Below are 16,861 nucleotides of genomic sequence, written 5' to 3'. Positions count from 1 at the left end.
TTCTATGTATAATATATACATTTTACAGACTCAAAAATCATTGCCAAAATATGCATAATATGCAAGTACACTGAAGTTAGAAAATGCCAGAATAAAGGTTGCCTTTCCATGCATATGCCCTGAAGGAATCTTTAATTACAAAGCTCCTGGCTTCTTTTTATAACATTGAAATTTTCTAATTTCCCTGCATGCTTGAGTTTGAAGTCCTAATATTTTCTCTTTTAAGTAAAGACTTAAGGGATGCATTTCCCCAGGTTTAAAAGAAAAACAACAACACTGGAAAACAACCATTCCATCCTTCTACCACCATCAGCCTGCAGCCTCTCTGTGACATCCCAGGAGCCTCCTGAGCAGCTTTACCCAAGGTGCTGGAACCTGAGCAATGATCCTGTGTGTCTTCTGTCATGTGAAACAAAGCTACAGGTGTCAGCAAGAGGACTGGAAGGTAAGGCAGCACCTGAGCAGAGTTTTAAATTAGTTACTTATTATTGCTGTCATCTTTTTCATTATAGCTCTTATTGTGCAACCATTGCCAGCCTTGCTTGGAGCAGCCACGTGAATTTGTCATGTGCACGGTCACTTCTACCCATGCAAATAAATGGAAAAGGCTGATTTCTGATTTGCTCACATTTTAAATCTCTTTGCACTTGGTTTCTGCAGCTGTGAGGCTGCAGCCTGCAAATCCAGGGCCATGTGCTGAGGAGGGTCCCACTTGAGGCTGATTTTTTCCCTTGTGGCTGCTAAGTCAGAAAAGTCACATTGACAGCAGAGAAGTTGATAATGATTTCTCACACATCCAGTGCACTGAATCATCATGTCCTGTTTGCCTCTTTCTGCTGTGGATTGAAGTGTTTTGATCAATAGTGGCAGCATGCAAAGCCTCATAAAATTTGTTCATTTCCTAGAATCTCTTTCCATGCTTTGGTATTTTGTATGTATAACCAAGGGGGCAATATTTCAAATCTCTCTCTCTGTGCACTACAGAAAAGCCCCAAAACTGGTATTTACCTCTGCTGCACTGGGAAGGTTGTGCATTTTCAAATTCCAAATTGTCATAGAAGAGGAGGGTTGAGGACTCAGGTGCCTGACTCCAGTAAGGTAGAAAAACATCCTATCTGTGAAGACTCAGCCAAGGTGTGAGAGGGTTAAATACTTATTTAATATGGCTTTTTTCAGTTGATTAATTTAAACCAGGGCTATGCACCTGGTGCTGAAACTGCAAACTGAAAGTTCTCTGTGAGATCTGGAAACAGCAACAGGCTTGCTTCCATAAATAATACTGAAAGTTAAACAGTGATTTCACAAGGTCCAGGACGTAGTATAAATAAGAAAGCAGAAATATCCAGGAAATCCTAAGTTAACAAATGTTTTGTTTTAAACATTATATGCTTTTCTTGATCTCTGAAAATCATCTTCACAGTAGACAGTAAACTGAGAGAAGTAAAAAGAAAAATTTTCTCCGACTTGAACAAGATATTTTGTCACACTGAAAGGAGGGTTTGTTCTGAAGCTTTTCAGTGTTAATCCAAAAGCTCCCAGACCTGGTGAAAAGTAAAAAAGCAATTAAATACTCTATTAATGACACCAAGCTTGTGTCAAAAAGTCTCAGATGTCGTGTGCTGACACCAAATATCACAGCATTCAACAACTGCAGGAGATTGGATTAGTGCAATGCTTGGAATTGAACCATCCCAAAGGGGGTTTTAGGCATGTTGGGCCAAATTCAGCCAGGAGACTGCATGGATTTGACTGGATTTATACCCAGAAAAATTTGGTCTTTTTTTGTTGTAGCCAAAATGTAATGCTCAGGTTAAAACTGAGCATCTGTACAAAAGTTATGACTCTTGTTTTTAAAGAAATAACTTAAAATGTCATCCAGTTATTTCAGGTAAGCACAGGTACTACTTCAATGATTCTGCTGTTTTCATTTTTGGCTTCTAGGCCAAACTGGGTTGCTGAAGAGTGAAAAGGAGGGAAATGGGAGAAGTTCTGTGAAAATTTTTCCACTTACAGTGTACACCACTTGCTCTTTCTGTGTCCCCATTGTCCTCAGGCCACCCCATTCTAGATTCAGAACCTGTTTCAGTCACAAGTGTTCCTGTTCTGTCTAAAGCATCATCTCTGTCTGGTATTTATTACATAGTCCAGTGGACTGAACGACCTGTGAGTAGGACAGATGCCAGAGGAAAACAAGCACAGGCTGGGGGCAGCCAAAAACCTGCTGACATTGAGTCATTGAGAAGCTCTGAGGGGTTTTGTCCTGGTTTGGTTTGTTTATGCTTTTTCCTATCTATGTGGTTTTTGAAAACCACAAACTCTACTCTGGAAAATACATATTTTGGCTTTGTACAGGTTTCTAAATTCTGTTCAGCCCACTCAGCAGTATATTAACTTCTGCCATATGATTTGGTTTTTCTCTTACGGTCTCCATGGGAAAAAAGGTGTTGGAACTGTAGCTCTTGTGTGATGTTTAGGTTTATTATTTCTATGTTTGCATGTAAATGAGGGAAAGGGAAAAGTACCAATGAGCTCCTGGGCAAGGAAATCTGGTGCTGGTATAGAGCTGATGTGAAGTGTGGCAGTGGGCAACCATTCTGTATCAAAGGGTAGGATTTTCCTTATCCTGTCTCAGAGCAGTGGGGAGGCATTTCAGCAGCCATTACAATAATTTCTGTATCTCAGGAGGCTCAGAGTTGCTGTAGCAACCTTTTGCTAGATAGGAATTTGGCTGGTGAAGCCCCACAGGAATCTGCTCCCCCTCTTGCCTAACCTCTCACATCACCGGTCTCAGCTGCCAGGGAGAAACCCCAGCTGTGAATCAGGCAGGGTGAGGGACCCCTTTCCACAGGTTCCTCACAGAACTTTCCCCTAATTCCTGCTTTTTGATAAATTTCCATGGAGAAGAGCTTTGCTGAGTGTACAGAGCTCTCTGCCTGAACTCGAATTGTGAAAGTGGTCATAGTAAATTTTGTGCACACAAACAAGATTTTATTCATGCACTTGCAGATGCAGAGTGAAGGTGCAAAAGCAGGGAGTGCAGATTGGTGTGGGAAGTTTGACTGGGAGGCAGCAGGAGTTGTGGTGACACAAAAGAAGTATTATAAAGTCACCAAGGGGATCAGGCAGATGGGAACAGACATGAGTAGGAAGCAATACAGACAAGGTCCCCAGAGCCTGTTACTTAGATTTGGATAAAAAATGAAGTGTGAAGTTGGTCAGAGCATGAGGGTATGCATCACTCCTGAACCAGTTCCTTCAGAAGTGTGAAGTAGTGTCTGGATTAATGAAAGACAGTTTTTTGGCCTTCCAGACTGCTGTATGGTTGAGAATATTGGAAGGTTTTATTTATAGATAATTTTGCCCAGTGGTTATAGAGAAAAGACAGTCCATGTTTTGGACTTTTGCCTCTTATTTCTAATTCTACAGGTGATTGAGATTGTCAGACCACGGGCCTGGCTGCTGCTTTCAGTTGTAACTCTTGGAGGAGGACGTGGCATCACTGTTGTTTCCCTTCTATAAATTGTTTAATGATTATTACTTTTGAATCAGGACATGTAGGGCCAGTTCCTTCACTTGTTTCCTGTTCCTACACCCAGATCTGCCTCTGTAAGTCATTATTAGTCTGCTTAGATGAAAATATCAGTCATGGAGCAGGTACCAAAATCAGGGGTAAGGTGAATTAGTGTGGTGGGCTGGAGAACTCGGTGGCTGAGGAGCCAACTCACACTCCTTTTTGCCAGCTGTGATGCAGTGCTGCTGCCCCTGAGGAGCAGAAAGCTGAGAAAAGCTGAGGAACAGTGCAAGGCTGTCCAGCAAGGATCACCAAAAAGTGGCTGTGGAGAACTCTGGGCTCTTGCTATACCAGAGATACACCAGCTTAACAAAAAAATCATGAGTCTGTGAGGTTAAACCAGGTTGAATCCCTAATGCTAATGCATGACTTAACTCTTCTAGATACTATTTTAAGTTGTACAGGCAGTCACTAAACACAACCAACTGTGAAAAATAGAATTTAAAAAATGTTTGATTTGTGTATGTAATGATTCTCACGGGTTTAAAGCCCAGGTAAAGCAGGGTGAATTCTAGAAAAATAATCTCTGGTTTGTTTGGGGTTATTTTTTTTAAACCAAGCACCTTCCACTCTGAAGCACTTTTTAATTATGCAGAGAAGGAGGAGATGCACCCTGGCAGGTTTCTTGGGCTGCAGGGAGCTGTTGGGCCTCAGACAGCAAATGGGCCCATGTATGGTTATAGTCAGAACGTGTTGCTGAGTGGCAGCGAGGAAGGCGAGTGGGCTTTGGAGAGCTGACTGATCTCTGTGCTCTAGCAAGGAATCAAAACTGAATATGCTCTGTGCCCTAGTTAGACTTATTCTGACTACCCAGAGCTGTGTGTCACTTCATGCAGTTTGGGCTGCAGCCTGGGCTCTGTTTCGGGGGTGTCGTGGGTATGTTTTTTACTGTATATTTTTAAAAGAGCACCCAGTTCTGAGGAATCTATTCCCAGCTAAAGCACACAAGCACAAGAAAGGTCAGAGAGAGGCATCTCTAGCTTTGGTAAATAAACAAATCTCTTCTCTGGGGCTGGGATGTTGTATTAATAGCAGTAGATTTGGTTTCGCATTGTGGAGCTCCTCCTGTTTCATTGCTATTGAAGATAAGAGAACACAAAATGTTCTGTCACCCTCCCTATGAGAAAACAAGCCAACAGGCAGAGACTATTATATTTAAAGATATTACTGAGGCAAAGACTCAGAGCACACAAACACCCAGGTTTATATTCAGTAACTACTGGATACCATCACTGGCACACCAGTAACTCAGCCTTAGTTAATGCCTCACATGAAAGAGTTTGCAAGACAAAGTCACTCCATGAAAAATAAACTAAAAATAAGGGTTGAGCCTTAAGCAGATGGAAGGGTTGAGCCTTAATTTTTCCCTTTTCCATTTTTCTTAGTGATTCAGTTGCAGCAAAAAATTTACCAGGTCTCTTCTGCTTCTTAACCTGTGCACCCACGAGGCTGCTGCAGTCAGGTTTGCTTCAGCTGGTGACCTGGAGTTGTTCCTTCATCACCAAAATTGAAGAAGTTTTTCTAAGCAGTTCCTCAAAGGAAGACTTCTTATGAAATTGTAAAACCACCTATCTTGGCAGCAAGCATGTGTAAAATAAATCAACAGAGCTGTACCCCAGAGCTCCTCTACACAAGTTCTTTGGGAAAAATTAATTCTAAAATTTCACATGTAGAATATTTTACTTGGGAATATGCACCTCCTGGGTGGAAGTCAGACTCAGCCTAGTGGGTAAGAAGTGTGATGGGAAGAAATGAAGAATTTATCCTTGACATGTATGACACAAACCATTGCTTCTCTAACACTGGTCACTGTTACATGAGTTAATCCATGCTCAGGGTGTTCTTCTTGTCCTTAGTGGCACCGTTGCACCATTGGGCATCAGTCCAAGAAGGAGACAGTTTTCTCCTCTGCAAATAAGCATCTTCTGTTGGAGAGCAGATTGCTTGAGATAAGTAAAAATAAACACGGACCAAATCAGATAATTCTCCTCTCAACAGTAATTTTCCTTGTCCTTGAAATGTCCTCAGCTCCAGGTTTATTTGTTTCCCTGATGCTCAGGTAGAGTCTGTTCAGAGGGGAGTTATTCTGCATGCAGGAGGCGTTTTGGAAAACTGCACCTCTACATAGGATTCATAAACAAACCAAATGACTCAACAGAAAGAAGTTACATGCAGTGAGATTTTTTCCTCTAGGGGTATTTTTAGAGCAAGAAAATAGAAATATTGGAAGAAGATAAATACTGAAATCACCAAAATTGTTCTCTCTCCAGTCTGACCAGTCTGGAATTCACTTTATGTCCTTGTTGTGGACCCTGGTAGCAGTCTACCTTTCTGTGGTGTGGCAAAAACATTCTCAGCTGAGGTTAAGATGCTGCTTACATGTGTTTGTAAGTGAATATCACTTCCCATCTGCTGCACTCATTGCATTTTACATAAAAAAGGGATTAATTATTTCTTCTAGATCAGCACATATGCAAATTCCTCTAAAAAATTCAAAAGAAATTCTGGGCAGAGACAATGGACTTCTTTGACAGCTACTGATGAGTCTTCAAGATGATTATAAATGTTCAGAGAAAGTAACAATTTTTGTAGTTAGGAATAAAAAAAAAAGGTAATTGTTCCATACTGTAGCTTTGAGAACAACGCCAAATTTAATTCTACCATCACAGGAATTTTTGGCTGAGCTACATGTGAGGAAAGATTTCCATTTTGAGCATAAAATTTCTTTTAACTGTGATTTCTGATAAAACATATGTCATAGAAAGGGGGAAAAAATCCCAGTTTTATGTGAGGGCCTTCTGATCCTTTGGAAGGATTCTGCGTGCCTCTGTGTGTTAGGGCTTGGAAGGATTTAATCTAGATGGTTTTGGAAGGGAATGATACCTTTATTTGTACCTGATACCAATAAGATTTTCAAGCAGATTTGAGTCATAAAAGCTGTGCTCTGAATAAGAGATTCTACATAAAATTTAAATCTTTGCATATAACATTTTTCATTTAATTACATCATAAGCTGCTAAAATTGAAATATTTATTCTTGTTTTAAGTGATGTCATTGTGAAATTTCAAGGGCACACATAATCACTACATTTATGTAATGACCATTGAAAAAATAGTGCTAGAAACAGAGACTATCAATTTGAATTATCCCAAGAATATCATGTTCCTGAAAGGTAACAGATATTAAACACCCAATACATGAGAATAATAGGGAAATCAATTATTTTATAACTTCAGTATTGATGCAGGTTTTTGGCTTTCTAAAAATGAATTTGTGAACAAGGTGTGTGCAGCTGAACTTTTGGGTAGTGATTTTGACAGATTGAACCTGATATTAAGAACTTCAATCTGTTTGAACAGCATCTGAATTTCCCTTCAAGGTGTAATAAAAGGCAGCAAGCTGCCCCCAATTGCATAAGCAATAACATAATTGCTGTTCTGCTTGGCAAGGTCATCATCTGAGTCCTGATTATATGTTAATGGCAACAATTTAAGATACTTCAAGACAATGAATGTCCAACAACATTATTTTAGTGTTCCACATGCTTAAAAATTTCTTTTCCTTGAAGAATGAATCCTGTTCCCTGAAATGCAGCTGGAGAACAAGGGCAGCTCAGGCCACCCCAGACCTCAGGAGATTGATAGTGTTGGCAGCTGAGGATCTAATTATGGATTATTTGGGTCGGACTCTTTTATCCCAGGTAGGTGTGACTTGATTGACTCAAAAGAGGTTAGTTCATTCAGAGCACAGGGGTTATACTTAGAGCAGGAGTGAATTATTCCCCTAGAAATTGTCATCCTATTAATCTTAAGGAGAGTCTAACAATTCCTGTAAGCAGACATCTTGATTTTATATGGCATTTTTATGCTTATCTTAATGATACTGCACAAACTGCTGGCAGTCAGGTATGTTATTATTGCATTTGCATTAGTTATGTGTGTTTTTAATAAAGCTCAGGGTAAAAGCATTTACTCAGGAAGATACTGGTAGGAATATTTCCTTTACAACTTCTCTCTCTTAATTTTGCGAAGGCAGAGCTTAAATCAGACTGGCACATCCTCTGCAATCCTTAAACTGACCATAAACAAGACACATGGTAATGTAGGATTTAATACATATTTTAAATTTTCATTGCTTAAGAGACTGAAAAATATTGTCTACTTGAATTACATAATAACCCACAACTAGATTGCAGTATTTTGGTGTTTTCCACAGTTTCTTGCATAAGCATTTTTAAAATCTCCCCATTCTTGTATTTTACCTCATATTACCTATCAATATACAAAACATGTACATTGTGTCTGGGAATTATTGTGGCATTAAATAAAAGTCATGAAGTCAGTGTAAATGATGGGCACTAATTAGGGCAGTCTGATTTCCCTTTGTTTGTTCCAAAATCCTGTGGAGGAACTCAGGAGGGATCTGTCCAAGACATTACATCAGGAAAGAGGCTCAGTCTGATTTATCCCATCGTGTAGGCGACACATTTCCAGAACTATATGTTCCACTTTAACAGATGCATACATTCTCAGAGGGGAGGACAATGAGTTGGTGCAGGGAAAAGCATTCCCTGGAAAATCAAAAGCCCAGGTGATCATTCTGCATCTTGGTATTTCATTTTCTGAGACTCACACGAAGGAGAGGAGCATGACCCTGCTGCCAGAGTAACCAGAAGTTATGAGAATTAATTTCCTGCCTTCCAGCACTGATTGCCTGGTAGGCATTTCTTAAGTGATAAAATTCTGTCTAGCTTTCTGCTATTTAACTTTGTGATCATTCAACATCCATTAGGGGAGCAGGTTTTGATGAAGGGAAGATTTCACCTTGGCTTGGGAGCTTTTTAATAAAACAGTTGTTATTTTTCTAATTTGTCTTCATACTGTCCCTGAAGCACATTGAGGACAACAGGGACTGCAGACAGAGGTGCAGCTCTGCAGGAGTTGTTTTCTTTGAGGGAGAGGGTAGTTTAAGAAGCTCCAGCTCCTTCTTCTCTATGTCCCTTGCTCCCAGCTCCTCACCTGCAGCTCTCCACCCCTTCAGTTGTGCTCTCACAGTTTTGTGGCATAAACTGAACAACTGAGTTAATAATCATCTTTCACTGAGAGATTGTGATAAGCCTGACCATGCAGTCCCTCAGAGTTGTGCCAGCACCACTGAAAAAAACATTGTTACCATAATTCCAGGCTGGTTTAGACTGAGGTGCCACAGAGCAGGGCAGTCCCACCTCTTCTCTTGGGTTTTCCTGACTATTCCATGGAATGTGTGGGTCTGTGCCAAGGCAAAACCTCAACTGAAAGCAGAGTCCTCACTACCATTCCACTGGAAGGATTCTTGTTTTGAAGAAGCTTTGGCTGAAGTTCCACACCCTGTGCAGCACCCTGCAATTTAAGAAGCTCCATCCAAGTTTTATTTTGGTTTCCTTTTAGATTCCAGGTGCGAATTATTGCTGGGTTTAATCTCCTGGAAACCCACATCCTCCTTGCATTCAGGGAGCAACCACAGTGTGTGCAGTAAGAGGGCAGGCTTAACCCATGCTCACTTAATATGTTCTTTTCCTCCAGCCAATAATCACCCCCAACTTAATTAGCTAATGTTGTGTTTGGAGATTCAATATTTATGCACCAGGGAAGCCACAACATTGCAAACCTCTCTGTTTGTTGAATGCCCTTTTATAAAAACTGGATGTACCCATATGGACTGTTTCAAACAAAGATAGATTGCATTAGCACTGGATGTTTGCAGGTGAAATTGGCTCTGATGCAGCTGCTGTATCAAAGACATTTCCTTTATTATGAAACTCCAGTATTCATGTCTCTCCTTATGGGATATAATAGTGGAAACAGTGCTGAGCCTGTGATGACAAATCTGATCTGATTCTAAATGAACTGCTCAGTAACAGGCTGTACATTTTGTAAGGAGAACATCTCCATCCAAGCATTTTGAATTGGTTTTAATTTTTTGTATTGACTAAAGAACCTGGGTTTCATATTTTCCCCCCAAAAAAGTCTGAATTTTCTCTTGAAAATTTTGACTTTGTATTGTAAAGTTGTGTGCTATAAAGTTTTTAAACATGACTTTTTTTTTTCATGAAATTATATTAATATTTAATTACCTGTTTTTCTCTTGACACTGAATTTCTCATGGGGAAAATGTTTTTATTCCCCCGTGGTATATGCTTGTATCAACAAAAGTTTTTGCTTAAGGCCAAATTTATCAGACTAAATAGGAGCTTTCACCATTGACTGGGTTATTCATTAACTGAGGTTACCCTAGGGTTGTTCTCATATGTAAAAACAAGATTTAGAGCTCAGTGATAAATCTGCTGCTCTTCTATTTGAGGGCTAATCCAGGCAATTCCAGCACACTGAGGAGGAGACAGACAAGCAGAAGCAGCAGCTTTGTCCAGAGCTGCCTGGGGCAATAAACCAGAAACCCAAACTCTCCCATCTCTTACCATGCTCCAAGCCAGCCAGTTTTTCTCTGGCAGCTCCTTCACATTCATGCATCTTTACAATTTTTGAAGACAACATTGAACAATATTCAAATAATACAATATTAAAAATAGCTTCATTTCCTCTAATTTCCTCTAAGAAAAAATAGAATTCCCAGTTATCTCAGTGCCAGGTTATATAATTAACTTTTCAGCTACAGGACAAAGTAGACACTTGTTAGAAACTGAAATGTACAAAGAACAAGCCCACAAATTCCAGGTTCTATTCTGGTTTCTAAGTGAGATCCAACCTTGAAGTGTGCACACATGCACACAGGGCTTCTCCTGATCTTATCTCTCTGGCATTACCAAAAAATCTCAGGGTAGGAGAAAAATCTCACATTTCATTTTGTTGACTCTATTAGCCCCATGAAGGAGTTGTGATGCTTTTAATGTTTGAAATTCTTCGTTGCAATAGATTTTAAAGTTCCTTCAGGAATTGGCTTTATCTCTGTCTATATAATATTTGTTTATTTGTATCTGTTCTGACCTTTCCTTTACACTTTTCAGTGAATTCTCACATCTCAAATGTTCAGAGATTTCACTCCTGAGCTGCTTTTCAGGCAGTGCCAGGGTCAGCTGAGGATACTCTAAGTGAGGACACTGACTCGTGCACTGGGAAATTCTGTGACGTTTGAGATGTCATTCCTTTGTGTTCCAACAATCCAGACCTTGGCCTGGGATGGGGGCTTGGGGGCTTGAACAACAATATTCAGGATCAGACTCAGGAGGTTTCACAGGGACATCAGGTTGGGAATCTTGGGCATGCCCTGAGACCACAGTCCAGAGACAGGACTGGATTCCTACTTTGACTTCTGTTCTGTGCCAGAGTGGGGTTTGTTCATCCAGAAAATAACATTAATGCAGCAACTTGTTGATCTGACTATGTGGCCAACAGAACTTACTAGGAGTTGTTTGTCAATTATTTTGAGATTCCATGATGGAAGTTGCTGCACCACATAGTTCATGTTAACCTGATTTGTGGATGTGCCAATGTAGTCACACGGATTCGCAGGATCAGAGTCTGTACTATTAAGCTGTCCACAAATACTTTGCATGACAATGCCATAAAATCAGGGAACTGGATATTCTGGAGTTAGAACTTGAGCCACCAGTCACAGTCAGGGTGTAACAGAACTATAAAAGTGAGCATTGACACCGAGTATGATCAAATTAATATAAACAATATACTCCCAAGCATATGCCACTTATCCCAGATAGATCCCACTGGCATGTGTAGATTTAGTTTCCATGTTATTCCTTGGATTTGATCATTAGGTAACACTGGACAACATCAATATTGAAGGGAGCAAATCTTGTACAGGATAAATGACAAGAACATTTACTCTGTCAGTTCTCCTTTTATTTCCAGCAGTGAAACTGCATTATCATCGCCACAAACTAATCCCATTTTGTCCCTGAGTGCAGGAGGTCTGTAGCAGAGTGAAATGAATTAAAATATATTGATTGTATAGAAAATTAAGTGCAAACTATTTAACACATCCTAAGTGATTAGATGCAATAAAACCTTGCAGAGACGATTGCACAGCTGGCAAACCCAAGTCAGGAGAGAACAATGTGGGGAGAAAGGACCTGGCTCCAGACCTTGGTTTTTCTTCTGAGAGTCTGACAAACACCCTTTGTGCAGGAGGGGACAGATGTCAGCACCATCCCAGCCCCTTCCCACTCCCCATTTAGATTTTACATCAAGTCTCTGTGAGCTCTGCCTTGAAATCCCATTTTTCTAAGCACAGACAAAGGCAAACGCCTTTTATTGGCACTGGTTCTAGAGGAGCAAAGGTGTTACATAAAGGGCTGCTGAGATTCTGGATTACACAATATTTTTAAGGAGCATGTGATACATCAGGGACTATTTATATGTACATTTGAAAGTAACTGTTGATTACCCAAACTAATTCTTATCCTAAATAGATCAACACCGCCAAGGAGGTACAGAAAAACAATTCTGCAGTAGCATAAAATTAAACTGTCTTGTTTGTGGGCACACAAAAGGATTAAAGAGTATAATTTTACTGTCTTACACCAAATGAATTCCTAAATTGGAAAAGCAGCTCTGTCCAAGGTCGCCTCTGTTGTTTCCAAAAATATCTCGAAACAAACGCAAGAGGGGCACTTTGTTGGGTGTTATCTAGACATATATAGTTTCAATCAAATTCTTCAACAAGTGTCAGAATAAAAGTCAAACATGTGTCTGACACTGCCAAGTCACTGGCAAGTGAATCCCCTCAAAGGTTGAAAATAAATTTGATAAAAGAATTCAGAATTATGGGATGTTTTCTTTAAAGAAAAAGGCATGTTAATTTGAGATTGAGTTGTAAACACCTTTTAGACATTTCATGAAAGGGTTGTCTAATACTTTCCACAACACTGGGTGAAGTGATACAAGGTTGTGTTCATGACCCCAAGAAAATATTTATAGTGCTTTTTCCAGTGTATGAGTTCCCTCTTTCCCTCTCTTTGTGTTTTATGATCAACCTTCAATTAAACCAAGAAGCAGAAAAGAACCTTCATGGTATGAGATTTTACAGTGGTGCCTTTCCCATAGAAATACTGAAGGGATTGTAGTAAAAACCTCAGAAGGAGCAGTAACACAACAGCCAGAGCCTGCTGTGAGTGAGCCACACTCCAGCTCTGGTTAGGAGCTGTGGGAGAAGTTTCCTGAAGGAGATTTAATGTCAGGATGGTGCTGCCACTGCCCAGTTTCAGTGCCTGGAACATGAACTGGCTCCCTTGCTGCTCCCTGAGCCCACAAGGGAAAACCAAGCAGAGAATCCTTAGGACAGAAGATGTAAAGTGAATGTGAAATATTCCTGTAACAGGTTGTCTGTGGGTGACTTTCAGTGCTCTGATAGTTCTGTTTGCTTTTTAACACACTAGAAAAACACGGTAGGCTCCAGGCACAGGGAGATGGGCACAGTGTTTTATAAATACTTTATAAAACCTCCAGGGTTTAAATGCTGCAGTCCACAGAAAGGTGCTTTAGAGCACTGCATCATTTAAATAGCAGTTGATAAGTAAGATGTACAATTTTAATATGATTTCACTTTTAAATGTTTCCATTTTTAGAATCCCAAATTAATTAATCATCCCTTTTTGCTCTTGGTAATTTTTCACTAATGGCTCAAAATTTCTATGATAACTGCAAAGAAATGCTTAAACCCTGGTTTACTCACCAGAAAATGCTGTGGTAGTGTAAACCAAGTAAACTGATAAATTATTCATTTTTTTATAACCTTAGAGTTTCAACTGCTGTTTAAAAAAAGAGTAATCCAGTTTCAAAAACCCAAACATTAACCCCCACAAAATTTAATTGCAGAAAATCTTAATGGCTTTTAGGTTTTTTTTTCAGTATGAACTATTTGTAAAATGTCTAAAGAAATTGGGAGATTAGCTCCTTCATTATTTCCCTTACTTGGTCATTATTTATATGTAATGTAAATCTTTATATTTTTGTTGTTGTTGCTCCCAAAGAGCAAAGCATATTTCCTATTCCATTCCAGGAAAAATAAGTAGGGAGAGAGAAAGGAATTTATCTTTGACAGCTGGTAAGATCCCATATTCCCGTCAACTGCATTTTTCCTGGTATTAGCAAAAAGTGCAGGATTTGGTTTTATCCTATTTCAAGAGTAGACTTAATTAAGTGCTTATTGTATAAATGAGTGGGTTTAGAACTTGAGCAGTTGCAATAAAATTTAGAAGCTTGAAAATGACATCTAATTGTGTATGAAGAGACTGAACTGAAGCAGGAAAATAGACATTGGCTTGAGTAGATCCATTTGCAGGAAAAGAAATCCAGCTCCTGGCTTTCAACAAATGCTTGGATGTGTGTATCCTAATTAGCAAAAATTGAGTTTTCATTATTATGTGGAAAGAGAGTGCAAAAAAAAAAAAGAAAAAAATACACTTTTTAATAATAAATAGAAATAATGCCTTTAAATACAAGGTAAAGAATACAGTTTTAATCAAATCATAAACACTCTAAATATTCAGCACTGGATTTGTGCAACAACCTCTCATAAATGTCTACTAAAAATCAAACCACTTTCCTCAAGACTTGTTATTTCGATTGCTTGTGCTGAGAAAATCTTCCACAAACATTTAATTTTTGTTATAAATTAGAACATGTCCAACGGAACATTGATTTGTGTTGGCTGAGAGTCGTTATTTTAGATAATTACTGTTGTTTTTATTTTCAGTGTGCTATAAATCTGATGATGGGCCCTTTAATTCCTGCTCGTTCTGTCAGGATGAAGAACGGAGCTAAATCCAGCAGACCTTGTTTTGGCAAAACTCCCACTGAAGTCAGGGAGGGTTTTGTGAAAGTGAGGTTTGTCTCCCAGTTCCTGCTGATTATTTGGGACATGTTTGCTCCCTCTCCAGGCCTCCAGAGCTGCTCACCCAGGGTGACACCACCACAGGAATCAGGGAAATCAGTGCCAGGCAAGTGTGAAAAATGTCCTTTTCACCCAGTGCCCTTGGAACAACACAGATTGCCTCGGGAGTTTGGAGACTGCCACTGCAAAAATACTGCTCAGGGACAGACACTGAGGATTTGGAGAGCCTGAACTCTTGAAACGAGCTACAAATAGGTCAGATTCTGATTGTTAGAAAACAACTCCAACCTGGGTGTTGCCAGACAGGTGGGACCTTGTGATAAAGTTGTTGATTGGTGTAATGTTTCCTTACTGGAACGCTGGCACGGCCATGAGAATGTCAGTCCTGTTCTACTGCACTGCAGCGAGGCAGCTGAAGGGTTAACAGCGTTCCCTCGGCAGGAACCTCCTGCCAGGAGTGATAACCCCGGGCACGGGGATTTGCTTTTTACAGGAGCTCTGAGCAAACACGGGGCCAGAGAGAGAGCCCAGAGCTGCCCTTGTCCCAGTCAGGGTGATGGAGAAGTGTCCCACGCCCTGCTGTGTCACAGCCTGTCTCCCAAGGGGACATTGCCAGGTGACATTGTCCCAGTCAGGGTGATGGAGAAGTGTCCCATGCCCTGCTGTGTCACAGCCTGTCTCCCAAGGGGACATTGCCAGGTGACTGCTCCAGTCCCTGTGCCTTCAGTCTCCAGCTGCCTTCATGTGGGAGCTGGCTCCAGGCTGGCCAAGCACTGCCAGGGCAGGGATTCAGGCACTGAATTCAGGCCAAAGGGCTCTGGGGACAGTCACCAGGGAGTGAGCACTGAGCTGCCACTGGGCCAAAATACTGACCCAAGGTACAATTCTGACCTGCACTTCCAGCAAGGCACTGGAGACCAGATCCCATATTGTTTCCATAGGTTGTACATTATCCATGGACACCTCTGCTGCAGCATGTTCTGTAACTGAGAGCAGCAGCACACTGTAGGCAAGTCTTGTCAAGAAAGCTCTGGAAATTTGGATATTTAAACACATGACTGTGGGCACTTATGTGACATCCTCAGCACTCCATGAGAGTAGAGATGAAAATAAGCAATGCTAGATTTGGGTAGTGAAGGAAGTTTTATAACATCCATTTTAATTCAAATGGAAGTAATATAAATGAAATTATCTGATACCCAGATGGTAAATGGCTACTCCTGTAAAACAGTGGATGTGCTGTTTTCTCATGCCTGTTTCTGATGCCTGGAACTATTTTGTCTCTCAGGTCCATGTGGATCTTGCTGTAGCTCCCAGGACAGCTGAAATCAACATCACTAAATCCAGCAAAGCTGCAGAATATTACAGTAGTTTTATAGCTGGGATGCCTCCTCATCCAATTCTGGATAGGGATAAGGAGAAACCTTTGGAAACAAAGTGAGCTGCTGCTCATGGGACTGCTCAGATTCCAGCTGGGACAAATTGGTAAGTGCTGCTGCCCCAAATTTACCTAAATTTTTTATTTATTTGGATCTTCCCAAGAGAAATGCAAGTATTTTGCCATATGGGATGTTTAATCTTATTAAGCAGCCAGGCTATTAACAATAAAGTAAAGAACTGAGAAGTTAGCTTTTTGTTGCAAGTTAGGAAGCTAAAACTCTGAAATTCCAAGATTTTTGAATGCTCCCATCAAATCCTGAACTAGGTAGAAAAGCCAGTGGAACAGAATCCATTAAAGCTGCATTTATTAAATGTCCACTTGTATAAAAAGCTAAAAATAGTGTTTGAGTTTTTCCAATTTTCCTTTGATAACAGTTATTATGATTTTCTGCTTCATCTCAGAAAGTCATTTTGCTGCTGCTGCAGTGTATAATCTGTGTGCCCTTTCTTGGTGCAGCACAAATGACAGAGCACTAATCAGATCAGAACAACAATCACGTCATCTTTGAGTAACTAGCAGTAAACTGTTTTTATAAGGAAGAAAGATGAACTATTTTTAGGGTAACTGAACAGAAAACCAGAAAATTATTGTACTCAGTCTTACTCCTCATCATTGCTGTGAATTTCCAAGGCATTGCTTTATCCTGGGCAGCAGGCTAATCCCTGTCATACATCTTTGTGTAAATGGTCCAGTCAAATAGGATTTCTAAGGTTTGGTTAAAAGTTTTAACTTCAAGTCTATGAAATCCCCTTTCTCCCTGCCGTGTCTAGTGACTCCAAACCACAAGCTGATTCCTAAGTAACCTAAATGTCCATTTTTGGAGATTATCCCACGTTTTCAGCATGTCTCATATCTCCTTGTCTGTGCTATTTTACTATTGCTGTCAAGCCTTCAGCAAACGCCTCCGTTGGAAGTCCAGGAATGGGATTGCTGTGGCTTCTCCAGCTCTGCAGCCCTGTGCAGGTGCTGTGTGGGAATGATGGCACAGGGCAGGAGGCACAAA

At 40.3% G+C, this 16,861-nt stretch overlaps 1 long non-coding RNA gene across 1 annotated transcript; it reads left to right on the top strand.

Annotated features, from left to right (window-relative positions):
• The first annotated feature begins 7,136 nt into the window (after window positions 1–7,136).
• On the top strand, window positions 7,137–16,836 carry LOC306810065. The gene is made up of 4 exons (XR_013776376.1): window positions 7,137–7,272; window positions 14,330–14,523; window positions 15,706–15,902; window positions 16,747–16,836. It is a non-coding gene; the product is annotated as an uncharacterized lncRNA (long non-coding RNA).
• Window positions 16,837–16,861: the final 25 nt, after the last annotated feature.

This window comes from Erithacus rubecula, assembly GCF_903797595.1.
Source record: "Erithacus rubecula genome assembly, chromosome: 19".
In the NCBI taxonomy this organism is placed as follows: Eukaryota; Metazoa; Chordata; class Aves; order Passeriformes; family Muscicapidae; genus Erithacus; species Erithacus rubecula.
The sequence above is the reverse complement of the archived record's forward strand: the minus strand, read 5'-3'. Positions and strand labels throughout refer to the sequence as shown.